General features: G+C 41.8%; 1 pseudogene across 1 annotated transcript; it reads left to right on the plus strand.

Moving 5' to 3' along the window:
- The first annotated feature begins 45 nt into the window (after positions 1-45).
- On the plus strand, positions 46-7,144 carry LOC307217478 (plasma membrane calcium-transporting ATPase 1 pseudogene; annotated as a pseudogene). The gene is made up of 2 exons (XR_013844014.1): positions 46-169; positions 3,207-7,144. The product of XR_013844014.1 is annotated as a plasma membrane calcium-transporting ATPase 1 pseudogene (transcript).
- The last annotated feature ends 11,896 nt before the right edge of the window (positions 7,145-19,040 follow it).

Here is a 19,040-nt window from a genome sequence, read left to right on the forward strand (position 1 = left end):
TAAGAACTATCGTTATTGCTAAGTAATCTTTTGCTTTGCCATTATAGCATTTTAGCCAAGGCCTATTTCCTTGAAACTTGGCAAATGCCACTAGAAAGAGAACAGCAGCCATCCAGGTATATTTCTGTGAATAAGGAACAACTGGATTCTCCCATTTCTTTATCTAAGGGTATGTGATTTTTTTTATTAAAAAAAGTCATTTTCATTGTGAATGATTCTCAGAGAAGAAGCCTTTTCAGGCCTAGCATTTGAATTAAACTACTGCTCATACAGAACTGGTAGCCTGGCCCAGTTTGCATATTTCCCATTACATTTTTGAGGAACTAAAATTGACCATATCACTACTTCACAGAAAAGCAAAAGAAATAGTACCATCTCTATATAAATATTCATTATACATGAAAGCATGCATACACATACAAGCATGCATATACATGTATTGTAAAAGAGAGCCAGAGGTGTTGTCAGCTCAATCCAAAACACACACAAATAATAATCGTAATGAGTTTTATAATAATTTTGCAGACCTTGCAAACGTAGCAAAGTGATTTGCTTTCATTGCATTGGCTGCAAACATGGCACATTCCCCTTTTCTGGGTGTTAGAGGTAGCAGGTCCTAGTGGTTCTACCTAATTTTATTCTTGGGCATGTAGCTCTGTATGTAGAGGAAGAGATGTACTTTGAGATTTCCACTCCATTTTGGGTTGTTCAGCTTCCAAACCATGTAGCCATTTAAGCGAATCACCACCATTTGATAGTGTAGTGAAGCATATGTGAATACAATCAGGTCACAGGTGTCAAAGTCAGTTTTAGTTTTTATTATAACAAAAGAGCAATCTTAGGCTTGGATTTGTGGTTATTCATGGAAGAAAGGAGAATCACCATGCTTCTTTTGCACATAATTTGCAATTGCATACCCAGGCACAGAAGCATGTGGGCCATCCGGGACAGCCCCAGGAAGGATTAAGATTTATGACACCAGTGCTTGTGTTGAAATAGGCCACAACAATATTGATTACAGGTGTAAGCAGGCTTTGGAAAAGGCATTGGCTATGAATTCTGCATCAGCCAGTCTGCCTGAGCTGGGTTACTCTGGATGGAAGGTTGCCCTATGACTCAAACTGGGGCGCTATCCTTAGAACCGCCAGAGGTAAGGGTACTATGGCTCATCAGCCCTATGTTGGCTCCAGGACATAAATATCCTCCTGGACCCCTTTAACAGGGTACTCATTTGGCTAAAATTCAAACCCCATGCCTAATCCACCATAAATTATGACAATTGCTATGAGGCAGGCGAAAACCTACAGACCAGCCAATTTGTCAGCAAGAAAAATATTCTCCCAGACTCTGAATACCAGTGGCGTAGCGTGGGTTGTCAGCACCCGGGGCAAGGCAAGTAATTTGCGCCCCCTAACCCATGGATTTGCGCCCCCTAACCCATGGATTTGCGCCCCCTAACCCCCAGATGTTGCACCCGGTGTGGCCGGGCCCCCCTGCACCCCCCACGCTACGCCACTGCTGAATATGGCAGCTGAACATTCAATACCAATGTCAAGCCAACACTATCCAGGCCACACCATCCTAGACAAGGTGGAGAATCCATTGATGATCAGAGAGGCAGAGGCAAGGCACAGCTCCCATTCTAAATCTCTGGTTAGGACCTGGTTGGAGACGTCCCACACCAAATCTGCGTTCATCACCACGCCTCTCCACTCTCTCCTGATTGGCCTGTTTGAATCAGGCACCCTGCAGCTGGCCTGCTCAGTCACTGGCTGTGCAGACCAGATTTAGGCTCCAGGCAATCTGGCACCATGACTCGCCCATAAACTGCCACTCCCCAAGCATTCATGGGTGAGCAGTCAGTGTCAAACCTTATTGAAAACCGAAAATACTGCTACTGACACTTCTGGATTCACGCGCAAGGAATTCTGGAGATATTTCTGGTTGGCTGGTTTGTTTTCAATGCACCAAGCAGAAAGATTTTGATGATTTGGAATTGCGACAGCCAGGTGTTTTTTTTCCATGGTTTGTGAGTTTGAGCAGTGTTGGTCATCTTCCACTATATGACACTGCTTGCCGATTGAAACATTCTCATATGACACAGGCACCTTTGAGAGTGTCTTACAGTGTGAGTTAGAAATATCCCAAAAGCAGAGCCAGCATGTTCTGCTCAATATATAAAAAACTGATAATATAAAAAACACAAGGAACATTCTAATTGATTGTGGGAAGGGCATTGTAAACCTGTGGGGTATTACTAACCATAATACCATGTGTAGTGATATTAAGTGAAATAAGTAAATTGTGTATTATTGCAATAGATAAGTCAGTTTCCCTCTGCTCCTTTCTCACAAGAAATGGAAAGAATCTGATCTGAGCATCTGCATACATAAAGAATAACTAAAATATTTAACAGCATTTTTCAGGATCACTCCATCTCTTAGTAGTGCAGTTTTTCTTTCATTCCAGTACGGGTATAATTGTCCCCAAAGCTGTTAAAATATTAACATTATTTTTTTACTAGATTTAGGAGAGGTCACTGAAACATATGGCAAATCAAAACTTACTGTGTTTGAGAAGCATCTGGAACAGGCTTCCTCAAACTCAGCCCTCCAGATGTTTTTGGCCTACAACTCCCATGATCCCTAGCTAGCAGAACCAGTGGTCAGGGATGATGGGAATTGTAGTCTCAAAACATCTGGAGGGCCGAGTTTCAGGAAGCCTGATCTGGAACATGGTGTTGTGGAAAACTGACACAAATCACTGTTGGAGTACATTTGCGTGGAATCTACACACATGTTAAAGATTTGTGAAAAAGTTTTTTTAAAATCGTTTTGAAAAATGCATTGAATTTGCTATAGCTCACAGTCGTCATCTAGTGTCACAGTTGTATATTGCACTTTACAACACATTCAAAACGTTTTATCTGCAGCTGTATAGCTGAGTCCTTGACCTCACCTGTTAATGGAGGGTTTACAAAGCTGTGGAGAAGCTCATAGTTTTCCTGTTTTTGTGATACACCTAGCTACACCTCATTCTAGGGCTAATGGTAAAAGAAAGCGTTTCGTTTCCTCTGTCCCATTTTTAAAAAGTTTGCCCTTTTTATTATTGTAAGAAGTGCCTTTTTTAGGTAAATGCAATAAAATATGTCTCTAACCCTGTTTTAATGCTATTAAAAGTTTCTGGGTTGTTATTGTAAACTGCAGGAAGGCAGGATGATGGTGACTCCAGTCAACTTTGAGGCAACAGACTTTAAGATCACTCTCCCAGAGTTGCAACATTTGATGGAATTTCGAAAGAAAGATGCAGTAAAGAAAATAAAGGAACTTTATGGTGACATCTTTAAAATCTGTGCAATGCTGAATACTTCCCCCACACTTGGGATACTTGGTTCCAAATCAGAAATAGATGCAAGGAAAGCTGCATTTGGAAAGAATTTTATACCTCCTAAAAAGTCCCTAACTTTCCTGGAATTAATGTGGGAAGCACTGCAGGATACGACATTATGCATCTTAGAAATTGCAGCCATTATATCACTGGGACTTTCTTTTTATGATCCAGGAGGAAGTGTTGCAGAATGTCATGCAAATGAATTTGGAGATGAAGAAGAAGAAGCGGAGGCTGACTGGATTGAAGGATTTGCAATACTTGTATCAGTACTTTGTGTAGTGTTGGTAACAGCTTTCAATGACTGGAGTAAGGAAAAACAATTCAGGGGGTTGCAGGCGCGCATTGAAAAGGAACAGAAATTTACTGTCATCAGGAAAGGGGAGTCAGTACAGGTGCCAGTAGCTGAGTTAGTGGTTGGGGATGTTGCACAAATCAAATACGGTGACCTTTTGCCAGCTGATGGTTTGCTCCTTCAAGGACATGATCTAAAAATTGATGAGAGCAGCCTCACAGGGGAATCAGATCATGTCAAGAAGTCTTTGACAGAGGACCCCATGTTGCTTTCAGGTACCCATGTGATGGAAGGCTCTGGAAAAATGGTTATTACAGCTGTAGGTTTAAACTCGCAAACAGGAATTATCCTCAGTTTACTTGGAGTTGGAGAAGATAATGAGAAAGCAAATCATAAAAAGCCAGCCAACCCTCATAAAACTGCTGGAAACGAAACAAAGGAAAAAGAACAAACTTCAAAACACAAAAAAGAAAAATCAATTCTACAAGCAAAACTCACAAGATTGGCTGTTCAGATTGGAAAAGCAGGGCTGGCAATGTCTATAATCACTGTTACTGTTCTTATAGTCTATTTTTTCGTTCAAACTTTTGTGATTGAGAAGCATACTTGGACTGCTGAATGTACACCCGTTTATATACAATATATTGTGACGTTCTTTATTATTGGAGTTACAATCTTGGTCGTAGCAGTACCAGAGGGCCTTCCACTTGCAGTCACCATCTCACTTGCCTACTCTGTGAAACAAATGATGAAAGATAATAACCTAGTGAGACATTTGGATGCCTGTGAAACTATGGGTAATGCAACAGCAATTTGTTCAGATAAAACAGGAACCTTAACCATGAACAGAATGACAGTAGTCGAAATTTTAATTGCTGGCACACATTATAAACATGTTCCTGAACCTAAATTAATTCATCCAACCATGCTGAATTATTTGCTTAAAAGTATTTCTTTAAACTGTGCATATACTTCGAAAATACTGCCTCCTGACAAAAAAGGAGGCCTTGCTCTTCAAATTGGCAATAAGACTGAGTGTGCTTTACTGGGCTTGCTTGTGGAATTAAAGCAGGATTATAAGGCTATGAGGACTAAGATACCAGAAGAGAAATTGTTTAAGGTATATACCTTCAATTCTGAAAGGAAATCAATGAGCACAGTTTTGGAAAACCCCAATGGGAGTTATCAACTCTTTAGCAAAGGTGCTTCTGAAATACTTCTTCAAAAATGCACCCATATACTGGATGCTGCTGGGGAACCTATATCCTTTACCAAAAAAGAGAAGGAAAATGTGATAAAAAATGTAATTGCACAAATGGCCTCTGGGGGACTTCGCACCTTATGTCTAGCATTCAAAGATTTCCCAGCCGGCTCAGGACCAAACTGGGACAAAGAAGATGATATTTTCAGTGACATGACTTGTATTGCAGTTGTAGGTATTGAAGATCCAGTAAGACCTGAGGTTCCTGACGCAATAAGAAAATGTCAGAGAGCTGGTATTGTTGTACGTATGGTTACTGGGGATAACATTAACACAGCTCGTGCAATAGCTGCAAAATGTGGAATTCTGCAACCCGGGGAGAACTTTGAGTGCTTAGAGGGGCATGAGTTTAATAGACTAATACGTGGTCCAGATGGACAGATTAAACAAGAGCTTATTGACAAGATTTGGCCTACGCTTCGTGTGCTTGCAAGGTCCTCACCTGCTGACAAGTACAACTTGGTAGAAGGGATCATTAACAGCAATATCACAGAACAAAGGCAAGTGGTAGCAGTAACTGGTGATGGTACAAATGATGGGCCTGCATTAAAAAAAGCTGATGTTGGTTTTGCAATGGGTATTGCTGGAACAGATGTAGCTAAAGAAGCTTCTGATATAATTCTTACTGATGACAACTTCTCAAGCATTGTCAAAGCTGTCATGTGGGGTAGGAATGTATATGACAGCATTTCCAAATTCCTTCAGTTTCAGCTTACTGTTAATGTAGTAGCAGTGGTAGTTGCTTTTATTGGAGCAGCAGTCACCCAGAATTCACCTCTGAAAGCTGTTCAGATGCTGTGGGTCAATCTCATTATGGACACACTTGCTTCTCTTGCTCTAGCAACAGAAAAGCCAACAGAGACTCTGCTGGAACGAAAGCCTTATGGCAGAAATAAACCTCTTATTTCCCGTACAATGTTAAAAAATATTATGTTTCATGCTATTTATCAACTTGTAGTTGTCTTTGCACTTCTTTTTGTGGGTGAAAAATTCTTTGATATTGAAAATGGACGAATTGCACCACTACATGCCCCACCTACCCGGCATTACACTATTGTTTTTAACACATTTGTAATGATGCAGATTTTTAATGAAGTCAATGCGCGCAAGATTCATGGGGAAAGGAATGTTTTTTCAGGAATATTCACAAATTCCATTTTTTGTTGTGTTTTTGTGGGAACATTGATTACACAACTAATCATTGTTCAGCTCGGAGGGAAGCCCTTTAGTTGTGCAAGTCTTACACTAGAGCAGTGGCTATGGTCAATCTTCTTTGGCCTAGGAACATTGCTATGGGGGCAGCTGATTGTATATATTCCAAATAGGTTCCTGGGGTTCCTGTGGGAAGTTGGTGATCAACCACCACAACCTGTTGAAGATGAACAAATGGATGGTGACACAGTGATTGACTTAGGTGAACAAGAATTGAAACGCAGTAAGTTTCTGTGGTTCAGGAACTGGACTAGAATACGAGTTCAGTGCGGAGCAGTGAAATCATTTCACGAGCACTCATATAATAAAGATGTGCATTCAACAAATAGTAAAACTGCATAACACAACATGAGTAATGAATATGAAAACTTCACATGTTATTGTATTTCCATTTCAAAAAAAGTAATGTGCACATTAGCAATATTAAAAAATGGATGGATTTTTTTCTCTGTACTGGTGAGTGAGATGCTTTTTAAAAGATCTCTGACAAAATAGATAGACCTTTCTATAAGATATAGGAAACAGCATAAGGAATCAAAATAAAATCCTCTTCAAAATGTCTTCATATATGGGTCTGAATATTATATTAGCTGACTTTTAATGTACCTTGAGCCTTTAAATTTCTTTTTTCCAAGGCCATCTTCAGAAAGAGGGAAAGTGATTGATGAAGCCAAAAGCCGTGTCGTGATTTTTTTATATTTATTGACTTAAATGTGGTATTATATTATAAATTATAGAAGTTGAATAGCTTTTTACTTTTGCTCCTGTTTATACTTATAACTGATATCAATTAGCTGAGCTGCCTTATGCCCTCAATCACCTGTTTGGAAATGTGTTACTTTTTCAAGTATTTTGAACGCTTTCTTTAGCTGCTCTGCTTTGAATGGAGGGGGACAGATCTGACTACAAACAAGCCAAGCTTATTTGCATTTTGTTATTGCTAGCTGCTTATAAGCAAATATTATTAAATAATAAAAATGCTAAAAACATTTTTACTCTTGTTGCTTAATTAAGAGGAAGGGGCAAAACAAAACAAAACAAAACCCTAAGGATGATGTCAAAATAATAATTAACTACACACAGAAGGAGACATGATAGACTAATGACCCACCCTAGTTTATTTTATATTCCCTTAAAAAGGGATACAACAGATAGGGGTCTGTAAACCCTCTTTTTACCCTACTTTTTGTAGAATTTCAAAGATTTCATCCTGAACTAAGAACCCATGCTTTCCATTAGGAATGGGGAACCCGTGGCCCTCCCAAAGTTATTGGACTCCAATTCCCATCAGCCCCACACAGATTTTAAAAGGACAGGTGCCTCTGCCTAAGCTGAAAATTGACTTCTCAATAACCAAAGGAATATTTCCCCAAACTGTATTGTTGCACTTGAACTGTGTTACTCAGTTTTAACACAGTACATGGCAGCGAACCTCTCTTGAAATTGCAGCTACCACTGCCCCCTTCATGAGTAAAACTGTTACAATGGAAGTGTAATATTCAGGGACACATTTTACATTCATGCTTCACAGTATCAGAGTTACACTTAGAAAAAGCAATCCAAAAGTGTGCAAAATGACCAGAGGATTCAAATGATTGAAAAAACTCCACAATATTGAGTTGCTCAGAAATGTGCCCTCAATTAGGGCTTTCTCTTAAGAGTTATGAGGGCAGTGAGGATATGACTATGGGAGTGTTACAGACACCAAATGACTGAAGTACACAATGATGCTAGTGACATGACAATCTGCCCTTCAACTTCAAACTTCTTTTCTTTTCACGGTGCACTGTGTCCCTTCAGTGCTAAAATGCACACACACATTTCTTTTATTTAGAAGAAAAATTAGCAAACTTCCCCTGCAATTGCAAAGAGCCAGCAAACCAACAGCTATTTTATCCCTGCTTTCTTTCCATCATTTTAAAGAGGGCCTCCTCTCATTGTTTCTAGTCCACCAAACAAAAGGAAGAGGAGCAAGGAAGCTAATAGCAGCAACAGTGCTGGTTATAGCAACCCACACAACTAGTCCAATATGCTGCTGCTTCTACTCATGTCCTTACTCATAGCACAAAACAACATAGCACAAAGCTACTTCCCATAAAACCTCTATTTTACACCTGTAGGAATTGTATCTTCAACCTCGACCCTCCACAATTCCCATCATCCCAGTCCTGCTAGCTAGGGATCATAGGAGTTGTAGGCCAAAAACATCTGGAGGGCTGAGTTTGAGGAAGCCTGAACTAAATGGTGGGGGGGAAGTATGCAGAGACCCAAGACTGAGTACAGTCATACCTCGGGTTGAAGTAGCTTCGGGTTGAGCGTTTTCAGGTTATGCTCCGTGGCAACCCGGAAGTAACGGAACACGTTACTTCCAGGTTTCACCACTCATGCATGCACAGATGCTCAAAATTATGTCACGCGCATGCGTGGAAGTGGCAAATTGTGACCCGAGCACGTGCAGACGTGGATTGCATTCTCTTCAGGATGCGAATGGGGCTCGGGAACAGATCCCGTTCACATCCAGAGGTACCACTGTAATAATACTCTTAAAGGTAAAGGTACCCCTGACCGTTAGCTCCAGTCGCGGATGACTCGGGGGTTGCACCACTCATCTCGCTTTACTGGCCAAGGGAGCCGACGTTTGTCCGCAGACAGCTTCCAGGTCATGTGGCCAGCATGACTAAGCAGCTTCTGGCAAACCAGAACAGCACACAGAAATGCTGTTTACCTTCCCGCTGGAGTGGTACCTATTTATCTACTTGCACTTTGACGTGCTTTTGAACTGCTAGGTGGGCAGAAGCTGCGACCTAACTATGGTAGCTCACCCCATCATGGGGATTCGAACCGCTAACCTTCTGATTGGCAAGCCCTAGGCTCTGTGGTTCAGACCACAGCGCCACCTGTGTCCCTAATAACACGCTTAAAAGCTAGTAAAATGAAACATTAAAGAGATCCATAATTAATATTGAGAATAATGGGTGTTTCTGTCTCTTTGCAGATAAACCATCCATTAAATGGTTGGGAATTATATACTGAGAATGTGTTTTAACCTGTTTAGCATCAAGGTTCAACTAATAGTTCAGTTCATGTCTCATTCTAAGTGCTGTAGTTCATTAAATTATACAAAAAGCATTCTCCACCCATTTATCACCATATAAATGCATTCATGTAATTATTTAATAAAAATTATATACCACTTGACTGTAAAAAAAACAATCTTCAAAGCAGTTTACAAACATGCTTTGTAGACATTCTTCCTTTAGGCTTTTAGACATCCTTCTGAAGGCAAGTGGAATTCAGAATATTGTGGTGTAGAATTTCTTTTATTTAGCCTGAGAGCACCCATACTATTATACTATGCTATACTGTTATGGATAAAAGTGAAATCTATTATCTTGGAAAACAAATGTGAACTTGGGGGAAAAGATAGGAAGTGGAGGAGTAAAACAGCAGGGCAAAATTGAAGAAATGTGTCCTCTTTTTGCTCTTCACCTTCTCCCCTTTATCCACACTTCCTAGCTCTCATCCAACTATGGCAAGAACAAAGAATCTTTTCCCTACCTGCACCCTGAAGGTGTTCAGCTACAACTTCCATCATCTCTAACTACTGGCTCCGCAGACTGCAAACTCCTCATCCCTGCCCTAAAAATATCTACATGCAGAAGCAGCTTTCCACAGCGACATCAGGAACAGCAGACATAAAGTGCATGTGTATCTATCTGCATATTCAAGTTCAGATACTATTATTCTGTGCTGCATGAATTTCAAGGGCATGTGCATTTTTGTAGTGAATATTTTCCATTGAAAGCAATGCAGTATGGTTAGATTGAATCTGTATTTGTGCAGAAGGTCTGCAATGGCTGACGTGGAGATAGGTCCATGTAGCTAAGCATTCTGATCCAAGTATGGAGTTCTGTGCATTGAAGGAAGCTTGCAAGCAGGTATTTCCTGGAACAAGAACTGCAGATAAACCAAGTATGGGTGCAATATATTTCAGTGGAGTGTGCACTCAGGTACAGGAAAATATCTGCAATTTGAACAAAGAACACTTGAGGGCACCCTAGCACTAAAATAATTCATCTTTATGCTACACTCTGCAGAACTTTTTTTTCTTTTCTTCTTCAAGGACCATAGGAACCAAAGCACTTTATTTTTTCCAATGGACTCAAAGCAATTACATAGCAGAATAAGCTGTAATTGTTTTCTATTAAAAAAAAATTGGAGCATATATCTAAAAGCAGCACAGTGTTCAATGTCAAGGAAGCTATTTTTGTAAGCTTTCTGACCACAGTAGAGAATAATAATTAAAATCTGCATGTGAATTTGAAAACATTTCCATGATGGAATATACAACTGGATGGAGTATTCTAATTCTTTCCTCCACTAACAGTCACAAATCCACTCTCAAAGTAGAGAAAATGCTCTGACTCTACCTGCTTCAAAATTATGTAAAGAAATTAGAAAATACTATGGGTGCCATCTACTTCTACTTCTGCTTCATTGACTGTGCAAAAGCCTTTGACTGTGTCGACCACAGCAAACTATGGCAAGTTCTTAAAGAAATGGGAGTGCCTGATCACCTCATCTGTCTCCTGAGAAATCTCTATGTGGGACAAGAAGCTACAGTTAGAACTGGATATGGAACAACTGATTGGTTCAAAATTGGGAAAGGAGTACGACAAGGCTGTATACTGTCTCCCTGCTTATTTAACTTATATGCAGAATTCATCATGCGAAAGGCTGGGCTGGATGAATCCCTAGCTGGAATTAAGATTGCCGGAAGAAATATCAACAACCTCAGATATGCAGATGACACAACATTGATGGCAGAAAGTGAGGAGGAATTAAAGAACCTTTTAATGAGGGTGAAAGAGGAGAGCACAAAATATGGTTTGAAGCTCAGCATCAAAAAAACAAAGATCATGGCCACTGGGCCCATCACCTCCTGGCAAATAGAGATTTTACTTTCTTTGGCTCCATGATCACTGCAGATGGTGACAGCAGCCACGAAATTAAAAGACGTCTGCTTCTTGGGAGAAAAGCAATGACAAACCTAGACAGCATCTTAAAAAGCAGAGACATCACCTTGCCAATAAAGGTCCGTATAGTTAAAGCTATGGTTTTCCCCGTAGTGATGTATGGAAGTGAGAGCTGGACCATAAAGAAGGCTGATGGCCGAAGAATTGATGCTTTTGAATTATGGTGCTGAAGGAGACTCTTGAGAGTCCCATGGACTGCAAGAAGATCAAACCTATCCATTCTTAAGAAAATCAGCCCTGAGTGCTCACTGGAAGGACAGATCCTGAAGCTGAGACTCCAATACTTTGGCCACCTCATGAGAAGAGAAGACTCCCTGGAAAATACCCTGATGTTGGGAAAGATGGAGCGCACAAGGAGAAGGGGACGACAGAGGACGAAATGGTTGGATAGTGTTCTCGAAGCTACCAGCATGAGTTTGACCAAACTGCGGGAGGCAGTCGAAGACAGGAGTGCCTGGCATGCTCTGCTCCATGGGATCATGAAGAGTCAGACACAACTAAACAACAACAACATGGGTGCCAGCAAAACAAGCTACAGTGAGAATGATCAGCAAATATTCAGTGAATATGCGGGGAGCCCCATCTGACAAATCATTTCAACCCCAGTGTCAAAGGCTGGACCTAGACACGTCAAAAAAACGTTTCAGGAAAACGTGTTGTAAATCTTTTACTGTAATGGGAAATCATGTTGCTGAAAGACTGAGTGCTATAGTGCCATCTGGTGTCACAGTGTTATAACGCATTTAAACTGCTTTGCTTTTTTTCTAATGTAACTGAGTCCAAAGTGTCAAGATAAAAACATTAAGCACCTGTACAAAGAAAAGTTGGGGGTAAGCTAATCAGGGGTACAAAAGTAAAACAGACTTGTGGTGGTGACCCCCTCTCTGTCCCCACCATTTCACCTGCACTACCACCTGGCCTGCTACCTCAACTGCACCCTCGCCCACAGCTGCACCTGCACTTCCTCAATGATGCAGCAGTGAGGGTGCAATGTTAGCAGTGAGGGTAAGGGTTCTGTGGTGGTGGTGATGCAGGCAAAGCTGTGGGACAATGCAGCCAGAAGTGGCACAATGGTAGGGTGGGAGTCAAATCTACTGCCTAAGGCAAATTGCTTCAGCTCACCTCATGGAAGTGCTGGCCTTGGAGCTCCACAAGGATGGCTGTATCACCAGCTGAAGAAACATTTAGTAAGGAGGTCAGGGCCATCAAACTTCTCCCTTAACTTTCAAAGTAAACATGCTCAAAAATCATAAACAGTTGTGAAGGTGGAAAGTCAGTAGAGAAGATCTAGTTTATTAAATCACACATATACCTGTCTGCAAGCTTGACATGTATTCCAGGAATATGCTCTCAGGGAACAAGTTTGGTCCCTTGAGGTCGAAATAGCTGACCTGAAAAAGAGAAGTTTGTTGACAAGGCCTTCAGGGACATGATATCCATGTCCCACTTCCAGAGTGGCAAATTCTTTGCTGTCATGGTGAATGAGGGTCTCAAGAAAGGTGACCGTCAATGAGAAGGAACCAATTCTTTGTTCATTGAAACTTTGATCATATAAATTCAACATTTTCTCAGAGCACAACAGGAATCTGTTGACATAAGCTATTTTCTACAATAGGTCATGCCATAATAAACCAATCAGCCACTAGGGTGCCAATGAACGCTTTTTTAGTACAGATCAACACTGCTATTTTGTTGGATTTTTCTCAGTTATGGAATGGAATTGGTTCTAAATCTAGGGGGCCTCAGCAGCCTGCCCTCTCCCCAGTGCTGCAGTCTCCCCTCTCCCAAAATTGAAAACCCAATACTTCATGTGAGGGCAGGATAACTTGGGCCTCTAAATCTAGGGGGCCTTGCCAGCCTGCCCGCTCCCCAGAGCCGCAGTCTCCCCTTTCCCAAAATATGTAAACCCAAGACTTCATGCAAGGGCAGGGTAACTCAGGCCCAGCAACTATTAGACTCAGGGCTAGCCAGTGGGGCCCAATTTGAAGCAGTGGGGCACAACTTGATTTATTTATTTTTGTAGGGCCCCAGTTCACAGCCAAAGTCTGCGGCCCACAGGGCCCAATTTGGCCCAATTGCTCCAATTGCCTTAAGGTCAGCCCTGATGAGACTGTGCAGGGGTTGGACTTACAAGCCCTGCACCTTCTAGGTCCCTGGTGTCACCATTCAGCGTACAGACTCAATATCTTGTTATGGAAATAAAGGGGGTCACTTATTGGAAATCAGTTTTGTCATGTCTTCCCCCCAAAACCCTGAGACAATGAGCCCAGCCACCTTTTACTCACAGTCACATAAGCACTACACTACATCATGGCCTTAAACTTGTACATTCAACTGCTGAAATATATACCCAATATGTAGCAATGGAGATTTATGTTACTGCTTTATGAATGAACACTGTGTTTTATGAATGGACTCTGTATTTTGTGAATTACCTAAGAGCCACCAATAGGGAGCTCCAGAATCTGACAGCTAACCAATTGGGTACTACCAAACAGCGACCCCTATTGCTGAAAGCAGGTAACCAGCACGAAATGCTTCAGCTCAGCCTTTGCACTGTTGACTGAACACCCTCTTCTGTGCAGATAATGGAGAAAGCTTGTAAATTGTATTTCTTCTGGCATCCTGGCCAACTATATTATGCTGGTGTAAACCCTGGTGCACCAGAAGCACAGAATAACAGCAAATAAAATCCGCTCATATGTCAGCAACTGATAAGACTTGTCAACCAGTTCTTCCAGAGTCTTCCTAAATGATAAAGCTCCAAAATACAGGCCAAAAGAGAGCAGGTCTGGGAAGAGCAAGGAAGAGCAAGAACAATGGGCACCACCAGTGAAAGGGCCCTGCTCCATGTAACTCCTGCCCTGTCATTTGATAGAGTGCCCTCTTGCCCTCCTTCTTGACATGGAATGCTCTCTATTGGAGTCTCCAGGTCCAGTACAAAGACCATAAGAAGGGAGAACAGGGACCTTGAAGTTCCCAACAGCTGTTAATCAAGCAAGCAAGCACGCAGGTCACCTTTGTAACAGTCAGGATGCCTATGTCCTGGCCAGGCCTGCATCCAATCTTGTTTTTGTACAATCTTGTTTGTCCTCAGGAACCAAAACTATATTATCAACATATACTAGCAGAAAAGTTGTTTTCCTTCATTTGCAAGGAAAGTGGCACTAATAAGGAAAAGTTCCATGGTGGCAACAGAAAGTAAAGTAAAGATGCTTCTGCAGTTCATCAAAACTATCCAGCAATATCAAGTTATAGGAAGCCTGGAGCTATTAACAGTAATCCTTCTAGTTGGTTAATTGGTTTGGCAACTTCCATGCACATGACGTGTAATGTTAACTATTTCCCCCAAGAGTTAAATGATAACTAATCAGAGGCAGCTACAGATCTATGAGATTCAGGTGCGGGTCAGATGCCTTGTCAATCCCAGAAGGTATATAAGAGGACAACCCAGCCTGCCCAGGCCGCAAAAGGCTTGCAAAGTTCAGTTATTGCAAAAGTTTTTCAGTGTTAATGTTATGCATTTTTTTAAATCACCATGGTATTTAACAATAATATCTTGTGTCCTTTAGAGGAAAAATTGTGAATTGTAGAATTTTAAATACCCGTCATCATCCTTGGCTTCACTCGGTTTTGTTTATAACACTCTTCCATTTTCTTCTGGTTGTGAGGGTGGGGGATGGGAAGGGGCCTCACAAGTGGAGTAGCCTAGGGCCTCTCTTCATCTAAAATCCAGCCCTGTGTGCCAGGGTGGAGATGGGCAGGCTGCCTGACAAAAGAGGGCATTTGAGAGCCATATCGTGACAATGTGGGTATAGTATTGGGTGGCAGCTGCCTATGTTTTATAGATGTCACTTGTGTTGATATCTGTTATCTGTCACGAAAGCCTGTTTATTCTTCCACACAGATTACGATTCCTGTCACCTCACCACGGCTCTGAGGTGGAGGTCTGTGGAGAACTTGGGAGACGTCCAGTCAGTGTGGCAGCTAAACCTTTCTTACCTCAGTTACAGATAGGTAGCCGTGTTGGTCTGCCATAGTCAAAACAAAATAAAAAAAATCCTTCCAGTAGCACCTTAAAGACCAACTAAGTTAGTTCTTGGTATGAGCTTTCGTTTACCTCAGGCGCTTTCTCCTATATCTCTGTCGGGGTGGAAAGCTTTCCCGCCAGCCTTTTGAACCGAGTTTAAATTATGAACTACGTTCAACGACATGAATTATATTGGGGCGACGGGACTGTTTTGGCGGGGGAGAGAGCCAAAACACCCTGTGAAGCTGGGGGAGAGTTGTTCATCTGAGGGGAGGATTGTGGGTCTCTGGAAACGGCACTACAGGGAGCAGAAAAGGGATGACATCTTTCGCGGTGCTACCTCTTTGGTGCCTCTGGAGAGACGCCATTGCTCGGCTGCATCCTGTTTTCTAAGAAGCGCCGCAGCTTTTGTGCGAGCCCGCCTTTCCCCGGTCTGGATTGGAGGAGCGGAGAAACGCCGTTTTCTGGTTGGGCGCTTTAATTTTGATTGGCAAGCGAAGGTAAGCAGCAGATGCCATTTCCTGTTCTGCTAAATACCTCTGTTTGCCTCTCGTTTCTATGTAGCAGCGATGGCCGAGTGGTTAAGGCGTTGGACTTGAAATCCAATGGGGTCTCCCCGCGCAGGTTCGAACCCTGCTCGCTGCGGAAGTGCGAGGGGTACTTTTTTATTATTTTCACACCCTATGCTTGTGTAAGGGAACTCGCAGCATTTACTAGCGGTCGTACCATAAATATCAAATTGAATGAAACATTCGAGTGCATCGTGCCAATTTAAACGTTGCCTCCTTTAAATGCCCACGGTCGGTGTGACAGCGTTCGATCTTTCATTTATTTATTTAAAAAAAATTTTTTTTAAAAGAAGTCATACATTCACAAGACAGTCTTTTGAATAACGAACTGAAGCAGCGACAAATAAATTTTATCCAGCCTGCAGCATCTCTATTTTGTCTTCCCGATGCAACAGTTAACAGAACTCGCAAATCGTAATTGCCGCTGTATTAAATGTTGTCCCATCATCCATGTAACGTGTCCCTGTTTCGCGCATCAAGTCACCCCACTTGGAAGAAAGAAGGCAAAGCTTTGAGTTATCCGTTTGCTCGAGTGAAACAGAAATATCGCGTGCAAAGGAAGCACAACCAACTACCTTCCACGCACGCACAGAAGGCAAATATGAAGTCTCACATTTTATGGCTTCACATTTTTTTACATTTTCACATTTAAAATTAAATTTTAAAATTAATTTTTTTTTTACATTTTCAGTTCACATCCTCAAACATGCTCAGAGGCTGGAGCAACGCATAATTCGGAGGGGGGGGGCAAATTGCAAGCCCCCTGGGGAAGGGCTGCTAAAACATCGTACATCTGAAGCAGATGCCTCCGCTGCTCCCGCCTCAAGATTCCTGGGAAATATAGTTTGCCAAGGGTGCTGGGAATGGTAGCTCTACGAAGTGCAAAACTAGAGTTTCCAGGGTCCTTTGGGAGAAGCGATGTGCTTTAAATGTACGGCGTTTAATGTAGTAGGCACTCCTTTTCAGACCTTCGTATACTGGCTGGAAGGGGTCGGGACTGCTCGCCCTGTCTCGGTTGCACAATCTTCCCGATTAGTCCTCCTGTGTATGTACAGAGCCGGGCACGCACACTCGCACGTGCGTAACTTTCTCCGTGGCGTCTCGGGTACAAGTTGTACGCGCGCACATTCCGCATTCGCAGCCAATCAGCGCATAGACATCGTGGGCAGGGACTGCTGCCGTGACCTCGCTCGCCCTCCCTCCACCCATTGATTTTAAGGGGGGAATTTGAAAGCCTGACAAAGGCTTTAGTTTTATGGACTTTGGCAAGAATCCCACCACACCCCCTCCCCAAATTGTGCAACCGTCTCATGTTTCACGGGCACTTTGGTCTTTAGAATTGTTGTATTTGGATCTGTTCTATTTTGTGGGTAAATTGCCTTGAATGCTAATTACTAGAAAGGCACTGCAATAAATTAGAATAGAAATGAAAAAAAATATAGACCTGGTGGGAAATGTTCACAGTTTGTGTGTTTTGCTCCTAACCTTTTCCTTGAATCTTGGCCACCCATTTTTTTTTTAAAAAAAAATTGCTATAAATTAAATGCAACATCTGTTTGATCTTAAACAGCACTTTTCATTTGCACCATGCAATTTTTCTTGGTGGTTGGTTTTTCTTACCCCCACCCTTTCTCCAGATTGGAGCAGGGCTGTTGACAGGAGGGTACAGAGGCTACACAAGGATACTTTTTGTTTGTCAAAGTTGGCAAAATGCTTTTGTGTGTGTTTGTGTTGTTGAGGGCTGTGAATCAGCACATGCTTAGAGTATTTGTTGCTTGTTGTTGTTGTTGTATATTTGTATCTAGCTTTTCCTCCCAGGAGCTCAAGGCTGCATTCATTGGCCTCCCCTCTGCCTCCTTCAGAACAGCCCTGTGATATGGGGTAGATGTAGAGTTGGTAGTTCAAAGTTGTGAACCTGTAAATACTTGGAGTATTTTTATTTATTTATTTATTTATTTGCTTGTTGATATTTATCAGGGTTGGCATTTTCTTTCTCTATTTTTTTGTCTTGGCCTTTCGCCATAAACATCAGAACTATGAAACATTGCAGTTAAAGCAAAGGGTGGGCTGCTTTACTGAATTTATTGTGTGTATTTATTTATTTATTTAAACGTTTGAAATGACATTATATAGATATACAGGGGTACCTCGGGTTAAGTACTTAATTTGTTCCAGAGATCGATTCTTAACCTGAAACTGTTCTTAACCTGAAGCACCACTTTAGCTAATGGGGCCTCCTGCTGCCGCCACGTCGCTGCTGCGTGATTTCTGTTCTCATCCTGAAGCAAAGTTCTTAACCTGAAGCACTATTTCTGGGTTAGCGGAGTCTGTAACCTGAAGCGCATGTAACCCGAGGTACTTGGTGATTCTCCCTGGAACTCAAGGTTATGTTTATTGTCTTTTCACTTTTTATCTTTTCAACAGCCCTGCAATGTGGGCTAGTCTAAGTTTAGATATGCAAGCAGCAGTTCCTGCCAATAGATTGCAAGGGGGAGCAGGTGAGAGATGCAGGGGGCCATAACCACATACATTTTACAGGGCCCAAGAAATTCTGTTGGCATCCCTGCTTGCCACCAGCACCACCTGTGCATCCATCAACAACACCAAGCCCTGAACAGTTCCTAAATTGTAGTTCGTACCTGAGCAAGTGGTACATTTGTAGTGAAAATTCTCTTTATTTGTCATGGCTAAGCAGTTGTTGATAGACAGTCACTGTTCCCTATGTACTTTTGCCTGTCATCGTGCTGGTGACATCCTCTTGACAGTGACAGAATTCTCCTTTGATATTTCCATGAAAATCCCAAACATTTCCTTCTCAGCTGACATGACAACTCTAAACCTAGTGCATTATGGCAACCTTCTCCTAAATTTTAGCTGGAAGCTTTGTAGAAAGTCAATGAAAAGGCTTAGAAAAAATATCGACCTCCTGTTTTCTGTTCAAACTGACATGTTAATAATCCTGTCAATGCAGTGACAAAGTTGAAATCATCTTCTGCCTCCGAGTTATTTTGCATCATAGAAAACTGGTATGCATTCCATATTTCCTCCCTCAGTTGTACTGAACAATCCTAAGCATATTTGTTCAAAATTAAGTATCACTCAATTTAATGGGGCTTACTCCCAAGCAAATGTAGGTGGGATTGCAGTTTTTAGGACACAATGTTATGCACACTTAATTGGAAGTGTGTCCCATTGAAATCAGTGGTACTTTCTTCCAAGTAGACATGCACAGGATCAGGTTGCATGACTG

This window comes from Podarcis cretensis, assembly GCF_951804945.1.
Source record: "Podarcis cretensis genome assembly, chromosome: 5".
NCBI lineage: Eukaryota > Metazoa > Chordata > Lepidosauria > Squamata > Lacertidae > Podarcis > Podarcis cretensis.